The sequence below is a fragment of the Chelon labrosus genome (genome assembly GCF_963514085.1).
Source record: "Chelon labrosus genome assembly, chromosome: 4".
Classification (NCBI taxonomy): Eukaryota; Metazoa; Chordata; class Actinopteri; order Mugiliformes; family Mugilidae; genus Chelon; species Chelon labrosus.
This window is the reverse complement of record NC_140340.1, coordinates 6,619,263-6,630,679: the sequence shown is the minus strand read 5'-3', so window position 1 is coordinate 6,630,679 and position 11,417 is coordinate 6,619,263.

Genomic DNA, 11,417 nt, shown 5'->3' with positions numbered 1-11,417 from the left:
CTGGATGATGTCACCTCTGAGTGCCGCACACACCCGCGACAGTCGGCTTGTTTACCTGTAATTTGCTACTGCTAGTTTTTTTTGCAACATGGCCGAATATTTTTCCAATTCTGAGGTTGCGGACGAACCATAGCAGCAAGGAATACAAATTACACAAAAGTTATATGGGTGAGTAAATGATCGTATTTTATGCCAGAAATAAGGTCCAGGTTGTAAAAAACAGTAGTTCCCCTTTAAGGGTCAGATTCTCGTAGTATGGACATTTGCTGATGTTACTGTCTACATCTATAGCGGTAATCCTGCCCAACCGAACGGTAGACTGCTAGTTCTAACTCATTGAACATTTGCTGAACATTTACACAGAGTCTGCTTCAGGCTAACTGACACCACGTCATTGAAAGTCATCAGTGTGACTGATTAAATAGTTGACTGTAAACTTGGCAAACAAGCAACTCGGCATATCGCCTGAGAACGGTAGGTCAAATCTAGGTTTGTACTTCCGCAGCGGATCTTTGCAGAGGCTTCGCCATACCCTGCAACGATGGTGAGTCACCATTGTTCTGTAATTACGCCACCAAAACACCAGTCAGCTGGAATGACTTTCTCTGTGTACTTTAATTGGAACTGAGCAGCTCGTGTTGGAGTTGAGAAATGTTGAACATCTTTAGTGAAATCACTGCTACGCAAAAAAAAGAGACAAGACACCGGAGCAGATCATTTATAGGAGGGAGAAGGAGGGAGTTTGAGCACATTATTTAATATGCTGCAAGCACTAGCTTTTTTTGTGTTTAATTTAAATAATCTGTTCAGGCTAATGATGCTACCAGGTCGAGTGTGCACTGTGGACATTTAATAAATCCAGATATAATGACAGATTTGTTTCCCCCTGCGACCAATCATTTAGTAATTTCAGTAAACCAAATAATTGCACATAATTATCTTTTGCATTTGTTTCACATCTATTGCATTAGCTTGTACATGTGCTGCCCTCTTTATGAATTTCGTCATAAATTAAGCATCGTTTCTAAAATTCCAGTCCACAAACCCCGTGCATGACACACATCCTGCGGGGCACGAGTCTGCTCGCGGGAGTTTATCTAACTTGTCACAGTGTAATTCGTGATGAATGCGTTTTCGGAGGCAGCTAATTTGTGAATGAAAGAACAGGACAGCAGAGACCTATAATCTCATTCATACACTCTTTACCCGAGTGCCAAGTCCCAGTCAAGCTCCAGAACGTACCAGAGGCATGTCATTGCGACAACACCCCTTAAATCACCGGCCTGCAGCCACACGCTTGCGTTCGCGCACACACACGTGCCACTCACACACATACGCATGCACACAGGCTGGTTCTAAAATATAAAAGCTGCAACTGTGGAACATAATATGTTGACAAGTGATCTGGGATATTAACAGATTAAACATCACCAAGAGGCGATCAGTCAGTGATTACAGAACATTTTAGAAACTGAAATAAGAAAATCATGCCGGGCTTCATTTTGATCTTGTGACTTTAAAATTCACATTGATATACAACCGATCAGCCACAACATTAAAACCACCCTCCTAATATTGTGCAGGTCTCCCTTGTGCCTCCAAAACAGTTATGACTCATCAGAGAATGGACATGGGCCTTCTGAGGGTGGGGGGGCTTTGGGGGGGAGGGGCCTCTGTGGATCATCCCACAGATACTTGACCAGTTTGGGATCTCGTGAATTTGGAGGCCAGGTCAACACCTTGTGCTGTTCTTTGTGTTTTTTTTTTTTTACTTGTTCCTAAAGCGTTTTTGCGCCTGCTTACTGCTGGGGATGGCTGCTGCCATCAAGGAGTGTCATTGCTATGGGGTGGGGGTGTCTGGTCTGGTCTAGGTGGGTGCTACATGTCTAAGTAACATCCACACGAATGAATGCCAGGTCCAAAAGTTTCCCATCAGAACACTGAATTGTCACAAGATGGTCAATGTTCTTTACTTCTCCTGTTGGTTGTTTTAATGTTGTGGCTTGCTGCTTAGTCTCTCAAACAACACAATATAAAAGCACTGGGTATTGCTTGTATATGATATCTTTTAAGAGATGCTCGCAAAATATAAACATGGACATCAAACTTATCAAATGTAACATATAAAAGAGACAAAACCATTATTTGCTGCCCTGTTCATCGTTGGCTTGTGCACTGATGCTACATTTCTCCTCCTCTGCTGGACTAGAAATAGTTTTAGGACCAACCTAACGATAGCAGTCAAGAACCTTTCTATAAATACAAGCACTTCCTGTGTTTTAGCCTAAATTTATATCAGTACTACAAAGCTGACAGGAAGTGTCGAATACACGAAGACCTCTCCTTTAATCTCACATAATATCAAAAATGCTCTCCACGGTTATATGTGTGCCGATAAAAGATTGCTCAGGCATAATGAGGCTACAGTGGCTAAATTGAGATTTATTGTCTAGCAGAACAGTGTCTAATGGTTTGATAGCACGAGCATTATCTTTCACCCACACATTTACAACGTCTGATAGGAGTCGCCACTCATTAGTGTGTCTCCTTCAACCCTTCTCCTTGAAGTCCTACTTCACCTCTGTTTTTATCTCGGCTTCTCGCTGTGCCACTTCTGCAGTCGACCCCTGTTTGACCCGGAGAATTCCATGGATTTCCTGGCTGTTGGGGGGTCTGTCCGCCTTCCCGTGTCCTGCCTGGCTGCTCCCTACTGAGACATCTGTCTTCTCCTCAGGCAGGAAAGAGACATGACTGTCTGACCAGCTGACTGACTTAAATGCTAATGCACAGATATACAGCCCGGCCCGGACGCTGCTTCCGCCTCGTATAGAATTACTCTCCTGAGCTGCTACAGCTTCACATCTGCTTCACTTTGGGGCCAACGTGAAAAATGAGTTATCACGAGAATGCAATACTTACATTCTGACCCATCAACAATCATTTGGAAGAGCGGTTTGACTGTAACCACACCATTTCCTGTTTGCCTTGTTGATAAAAATCACATGAGGAGAAGCCGAACTACTAATTCCTCATACTACACCTAATTCTGTCTCATCAACAGAGCCATATATAGGGAACAAACCATTAAAAAAGAATCTAGTTGTCTGTAAAAACGTAATTCCATGTTAGCTCTGGGTAATTTCAGGACTGCATGTCTAGTAAAATGGTGAGCTGCAGTATGGCGGCAGGCAGGAAATCCTCTGTGTCTGCTCCTGATCTTATCACGCAACCATTTGAATGAGGCACTCTGCATTCCAACCAGGTGACAGGGACACCAAACTCACGTCCAGACTCGTCCTTGAATCCTCCTTCCCCTGTGTGTCTAACCGTCCGCTTCCTTTTGTCTCGTCACAGGCCCCCCATTAATCTTCAAATTGTCTGTCTCCTAGTCTTCGCCGATCACACCTTCATACACATGCACAGCGCAAAATGCACATGCATGCGTGGCTTTCAAGCCGGGTCAGGTGGCCGGGGGCTGGAGAGCTTGGAAACAGATACCTACAAACACCGGCTCACGGCTCAGCTAGAGATCTAACAAAATGTGAGACACACCGAGTGTCTGGCATCGCTGCAGTACTTGGCATCGAATTTCTGACAGCTGTGCTTTCTCCAAGGACTCAGCCTCCCTCTCTCTACCTGCTCACCTTGGCTGGTTCATGCAGCTGGCACTCGAAACGGAGACGAATCCAAAACATCTGACACATTAAACAAAGAGACAGATAAACATATACCTGGCAAAGGGCTGCAGGGACAAAGGTGGCTGTACAGGAGAGTTCAGCCGGGATAAAGTCAGCGCAGGTCAACAGCTGGTTTTATATGCAAAGCAGTACAGCAGATAGTGTATGTCCCAGGTACAAACACGTATTTTTGGGCATATCTGATGCACATAAAAAAAAAAAAAATGGATCTTGTCTGATTCACATTGATATTTCAGCCTCAGATCGCTCAAGACAGTCCAGATGAATTACAACCCAACAGGTACGAAGGCTAAAACTAATGTTGGTATTTGAGACGCGGTTGCAGCAAGGAGTTCTTTTCCACTGACATAATCCAAGACTTACATTTCAATATATACAGCATAAACTGCCTGTCCAAGTCTCACATGCCATGCAAGCAACTAAGATTTTCAGTGACACGACGTAATTCCCCTAGTTTAAAGCCAAATTTAATTATTTTGACCGCGAGGGGAGAAGTAGCCCGGTGTAGCTACACTCTTATAAGTATATGAGATAATATGAGTCTGGTAACACGCCATTTGGATTTCATTATGGGGCGTGTTTCAACCGATACAGAAAAAAAAAATACCTCTGTTCGCAACTGGACAGTCCAGCAGCCGACCGGAGCCATTTTGTTGTAATTTTTATTTTTTTTGTGTCACTCCATAAAGTCCACCCAAACCATCTGACTGACCTGGCAAATTCCTTCCTAATGGCGCGACTTTCCTTTGCACAAAGTTTTGTGGGCTGGCTTCCAGGCTAGGGGAGAAGGTATAAATGAAATCTGAATCAAGCTGACACTCGCGCAACCCATTTCCTTAAAGCTGAGGTGGCTTTTGCATTAATAATTACCTGCTGAGCAACAGTGTTAACCCACTGGAGACATGTTTCTGGTGAAAGAGTCCAATTTTCAGGGATTTATGGATCATTGATACCAAAAGATAATTTGGTATAATCCATGACAACGATTCCATGTTACAAACTACTTCTTTGTCAGTGCAGTGTCTAGTGTTTTTGTCAAATACAATGATTTACGAATGATTGCCTTGCAGCGATGTATAAAGATTTAGAATTTGAGAAAGAAAGCATCCCTATATTGTGTAGGTCTCCCCTGTGCCTCTAAAACAGTTGTGACTCATCAGAGAATGGACATGGGCCTTCTGAGGGTGTCCTGTGGTGCCTGGCAACACAATGTTGTTATTGCTGGGCCTTTGGGTCAGTTGGTTTTAATGCTGTGGCTGATCGATGTAGTCCTCGTTATAATGGTGCCGGTTTCATTCCAGCCCATGTGATGCTTGCTGGTGAGGTTGCTGAAGTAAGGCAAGGCAAGAGAGGGTGTATATATCTTAAGTACCAGAGATACCAGAAAGTAACAACAGCAGTTGGAATTGCTGTGTTGGTGCAACAAGACGCCCGCTGCCAATGTGTGGAAAAAGCAGAGTCATGTATGGAGATATTTTGCATTTGAGTCCGATGATCTTGGACTAGCTATAGACAAACAAACGTCGGTATGCAAACAGTGTCACAAAGCATTTGCAGTGAAAGACGGAATAACCTTGCAATAACCTAAACAGCTCGTAGACGGACAGTTGGATGTGAACGCGGAGTCCAAAGCGAGCAAGTTCAGTTCAGTACACTTCATTCCGTGTGGTGCAGTTTATGTAATAATATGTAATAATTTGACTGAGTTGCTGGGCAGGTTCTGCACTGCAGGTTTTTAAGATCGTAGGATTAATTAGAGCCGGGAGACTCAATCACAAAGCGGAAATATATGAGCTGTAAAACAAACAATAAAAAGTAAAATGAATGAATGAAAAAGAATAGCTTTTTTTCGTGCTACAACTGGACCTCAGTACGTTCCCTTCTATGAACCTCATGTTCATGTTTAGGGAAAAAGAAACCTTGAAAGAGAAACCTTGATATTTAGCCTCGACATATATCTGTGAGGGCCATGTGTCACTTTACCTTTCAGGTTTTAGTCACGTCACTCCTGTAGGGGTATTTATGATTTAAACAAACTACGATTGTCAATGCAAAACAATTTGTGCCTGAGATCAACTTTATGACATCTAACAGATGAGCGAGGTCAAATACAGCATACGATGATCTAAATGGATGCTTGTCAATCTTCCGGTTAACGTCTAAAAGACAATATCAGCAGGTTCTTCATGTTTTGCGCGTCTGCAACAAATTGGGGATGCTTGGCGTTACTGCTGGCGAGTTTTACTTAAAGATTTCTACGTCTTAAACTGAAGCTTGTTTTGGTTATTCTCGTTGTTGTTGCTGTAAAAACACTTCAGCGTTTAGTTTGCTATACAGTTTTTGGCCGATGTCACACAATTGCTGCAGGGAAAAACTCCTCCTGTTCACCCAGATTTCCACGTAACATTCGGGTGCGCATAGTCGTGGCTAGAATGAAATTGATAATGGTTTCCACTTTTGACTACACTGACAAATTATCCATCTCAAGGATCAAGAAGGTTGCGTTTTATTTACTTAAAAATGAGCAACCTTTAAATGTCTCAACTGTTACATAAAAAATGTAAGTTAAAAGCTTGAGCTAAACACAAACTGTCAGTGTTGTACTCATTGGGGTTGTGTTCAAAGAGCAGCCGTTACAATTATCATACGAATCCATAATTCTCTGAAACCCTTATCTCGACTAACCCCGACCACTGCGCCCTTTTATTTCTCCTGAGAGGATTGTTTGGTTTATTATTCCATTTTAAGGGACCCTTTCACAATTACATTGACGTACAGATGAACAATATAATTGCCGTTTGACTTAAAATGAACCCCATTAACAAACAAGTTGCTTAATTGGAAAGAATATTAGTTCAATATGTTCAGACAGAAAAACCAGAAACATGCCATTCGTGTTAATTAGAGACCATTTTTTCCAATCAAACTCAAACTTGTTGAACGAACCAGTTAATGCTGAGAGAGAAACCATCTTCTTTTGTCTGGAAGCATTACTTTAAAATGCAAAACTGCAACGTCTGTCATAGCCAGCCGTTAAACTTGTAATGTTGTGGCAGAAATACGCTTAAAACTGAGCGCAGGGTCACATTAGGCAACGATTCAGATATGGTGACATTTGAAAGCTGCAGAGATGAAAGTGAAACGATGAAATCATTGATTTTAAAAAGCACAAGAGACCCCATTTCTGGCGTTCCTGTCGTCGATGAAAGGACTTTTTAGAGCGACCCATTGCTTCCATGTGACGACTTTTAGGCTCCAGTCAATGTGTTTCTTTCATTTCTTTTCATATACAGTCGTGCCTTGGCTCAGTCGAGTCTGTGCTGAGGCATCCACGCGCTTAAAATCACAGCAGTTAGTTGACATTTTGTTAAAAAGGGCTCCCGCCAAGAAGAGAACAAAAATGTGAATGACAAAAAAAAAAAAACGACGAGGCCCTGACTGAGACCCTTGATACCTTAAGGAGCGACATGCCGCCTCCTGTTAGTTTTCCATCCAGGAAGCTTTACACGGAAACCAACCAAATTCGATTTGAGCACATTAATTCTATTTATTTGAGGGAGGAAATGAGGCGCGGAGCAAGGGGAGGAGCGGCTGGCTTTGAGCACAACCGAAACCAAGCGCCTTTTAGACGCCCGTCCCGGTGACTGCACGCACAAAGAGCGCTTTTCTCGGACCCCTCGACGGATCTGACTTTTACTTTCGAGCAGCTCAGGTGTGGCAGAAACGTCAGCGACGGGAAGACCGAGGAGGAGGAGGAGGAGGAGGAAATGCTAAGAATCACAACACAGGAACTTGACCTCTCTCTGAACTTAAGCTCCACAAAACAAGAGGAGCTCGGGACTACTGTAGCACCTGTTCATACATCTTAGTTTGCATTTAAGTCGTTCAAAACCCCCCCTTTTTTAATTTTTAGCATTCCTGTGAGTTCAGACCGACTCTTATCAAAACGCACTGTAAAACATCTGCAGACCAACGGATCTAACCGACATTATAAGCAACAAAAATAACCGACTGATCTGTTGTTTTTTTATTTAAAAAGTGGAATCGTGGTTAATTTCATCCTCAGTTGGTTTTGTCATTTCGAAAACATGAAAAAGAGGAAGTCACAATATAGAAACAATTTTGGCAGAATTTTTGCCCGACTTAAGAAAATTATCAAAATACTGCACATCAGAATAGTTAGAAGCTGCCACTTAAACAAATTTTACTGTACATACGATGAACATACTGTGAGATATTTTAATTTCTGATTGTTTGTCAGATACTTTTGTTAAAGGAATAAAACGAAGCCCAATTACTACCCAAGGTAGAAAACATACGTTCAGTTAGACTCCAGTGAGAGAGCTTTAAATAAATGGTGAGCGTAAAAGAAGCTATTTAAGGGCATGTATGCATTTTGAAGGAGCAACACAGGAAAGCAGGAGGCGACTGCGAATCCACCTAATGCTAAATGAAAGAGCTTTTTAGCATCACTTATGGAGGGAGGACAGCCTCTGCATGACCAAACAGAATCACTCAGGAAATTGGATGGTTGGAAGTTATTTTTCTAAAAACAAAAACAAAAATCAATAGGCACAGACAGCCATTTAAGATGGAAGTAAGTAAGGTATTGGATTGGAGTGGAGTGCCTTGCGCATTTGCATTCCCCACCAACACGCCTGTTACTGAAGTGACAACAGTGAAACGCGACCACGAAAGCGCGATTCATAATTCTGGGAATGTAGTCATCGTGGTGTGGTGGGATTTTTCAAGGGGTGGGGCATATTCCGCTTTCTGATCTTAAACGAGGAGGGGTTAGAAAAAAAAAAAAAAAAAAAAACTTTGCGAACTTAACGCGGCAGCACCGGAGACAATGAAAAGGCGATTTAGGGAGCAGATAAGAGGAGAGAGTCCGGAGAAGCTCGGGAGGAAGAGGCAGAATTCATTTTGTAACATGTTCCTTCAGCCTCCCTCCCTCTCCCTCTCTCCCTCTCTCTCTCTCTCTCTCTCTCTCTCTCTCTCCCTCCCTACCCCCACTTCCACAAACACATCCAGGCACGGACGCGCTATCCCGGCCGCACGGCACAGTTCTCCCCCCCCCCCCTCTAAAAGTTGCAGCCTCTCTCTCTCTCTCTCTCCCCACCATTGACTTTTTCAAATGAGTGAGCAGAGCCATATCGACATCCCTTTTACTGTAGTACACACACACACGCACACACAGTCGGGCACAAACAAAATAAAACACCAGCAGGCGTCCAGCGTGACACAAACCGAGCGGAGGGAGGGGGGGGAAATTTCCCACCTCGGCTAAGAGCACGGACCGGGACCGTGGATTTCACTCCACCGAGTCCCAACTTAAATTTAGCTTCTTTTTTTTTCCTCCTCTCTTTTCCAAGGACACCGCAGCTCCCTGTCCTGTCACAAGCCCCCCTTCTTCTCCTTCTTCTTCTTTCTTTTTTTTTTTTTAATGTCGCGACAGACGCGGACGTGTTGCCCCGCAGTGCGAACAAGGCGGAAAAAAAACCGTGGGGGAAAAAAACCACCGAAAGCCTTTACCTTTTTGCTGTTTCTGCTGTTATAGCCGTTGTATGGGTTGATTCCTGCCCTTGGCGGTACGGAGAGCAGCATTTTTCTCGGCGCTATGTCCGGAGCGGCGAGCACAGCCCAGGCTGCCAGCTGACGTCAGCAGCTGGGGAAGTGAGAGCCTGGAGTCCCGCTGCTCGACGGAGAGTGGTGCTGCTGCTGCTGCTGCTGCTGCTGAGAGCAGGACAGGGGCCCCCGCTGCTGCACCCCCCCTCACCCCCCCACCCACCCACACACACACACACACACACACACACACACACACACACACACCCGGGCTCCTTCAAGGGGGGCCCTCACACGGGGTGAAGGGGTGGGGGGTCCACGGGGAAGAGGGGATTAGTTCAAATTCATTCACCGCCCACTGTTATTTCACTCACCAGGGGATTTGTGCAGGAATAACTGGACAAGAACCTAGAAAAAAAAGTTGTAAAATCTAATTACTGTGACAGGGGAGTCTTTCATTCACCTCTTGTCTTTTCATAAGATGATTCTGTTAAATGAAATATAGTTAAAGGGGAACTACTGTTTTTTACAACCTTGACCTTATTTCTGGCATAAAATACGATTGTTTACTCACCCATATAACTTTGGTGTAATTTGTATTCCTTCCGGAGATAATTAGATCAGCGTATATCCATGTAGTGGGAGTGACTGGGGCACCGAAACGTAGCCTCGAAATAACGCATTATCTGCCTCGAAACTCATTCATTTCACCAATATTTTGTTATCGTATGCTAATGCTATTCCCCACTGAGCCCAGAGTTAGCTGTTATTATCATCCGGGGTCCGTAGATTGACCTACAGATCCCGGATGATGTCTTCTGACCTGGATGATGTCGTCTCTGAGCTCCGCACGCACCCGTCGGCTTGTTTACCTGTAATTTGCTACTGCTAGTTTTTTACAACATGGCTGAATATTTTTACAATTCTGAAGTTGTGGATGAACCATAGCTAACTCCGGACTCAACAGGGAATAGCACTAGCGTACGACAACAAAATATTGGTGAAATGAACGAGTTTCGGGGCAGATAATGTGTTATTTAGAGGCTGCGTTTCGGTGCCCCAATCACTCCCACTATATGGATATACTGATCTGATCTAATTATCTCCCGAAGGACTACAAATTACACAAAAGTTATATGAATGAGTAAACGATCATATTTTATGCCAGAAATAAGGTCCAAGTTGTAAAAAAAAAAAAGTAGTTCCCCTTTAAATAATAATAATTTAAAAAAATTATATGAGAGATACAGTTACATCCGATTAAAAAAAAAATTGTTTGTCACAGAGAGGGGGGCAATTCAAAGCATATCTGAGCAGCACGAAGTGCAAAAACAAAACACATGGCTGTATGAATAAAGTGGATCAAGTGCAATCATGGGTAAGTGTAAACAGGAGTTACAGGGATTATATGTTTGCATGCTATTGCAGAAGTAGTATGGACAATAAATTATAATAAATTACAACAGGAGACAGTTGCAAAAAAAAAAACTCACCTCTTATCTTTTCATAAAATGATATGAGGTTAGACTTTGTTGAATAAAATGATACGGAACAGAGAGTTACATCAGATTGAAAAAACTTTATTTGATATCAAGCACATGCGAGCAGCGTGAGGTGCAAAAACACTTGTCATGTAAACACGACTGTATGTATAAGGTGGATCAAGTGCAGACAGGGTAAGTGTAAACAGGAGTTACAGGGATTATAAATTTGCATGCTTTTGCAGAAGTAGTATGGATAATAAATAATAATAAATTACGACAGGAGACAGTTGCAAAAAAAACTCACCTTTTATCTTTTTGTGAGATGATATATGGTTAGACCTTTGCAAGGTTTTCCAATACATTGCAAAAATATAGTTAAATAATAAAAAATAATAATATGAAATAGAGAGTTTATTTGTCACCCGGGGACAATTTAAGGCACGTGTGAGCAGAGTGGCGTGCAAAAACAAGACACTTTTAATAAACAAAATGTAGAATAATACATAATATATTATACTATATATGTTTGAAACTTCCCAAACCGTCTATAGAGGATGTAAACATGACTGTATGAATAAAGTGGATCAAGTGCAGACAGGTTAAGTATAAACAGGAGTTTCAGGGATTATAAATTTGCAGGTTTTGCAGAGGTAGTATGGATAATAAA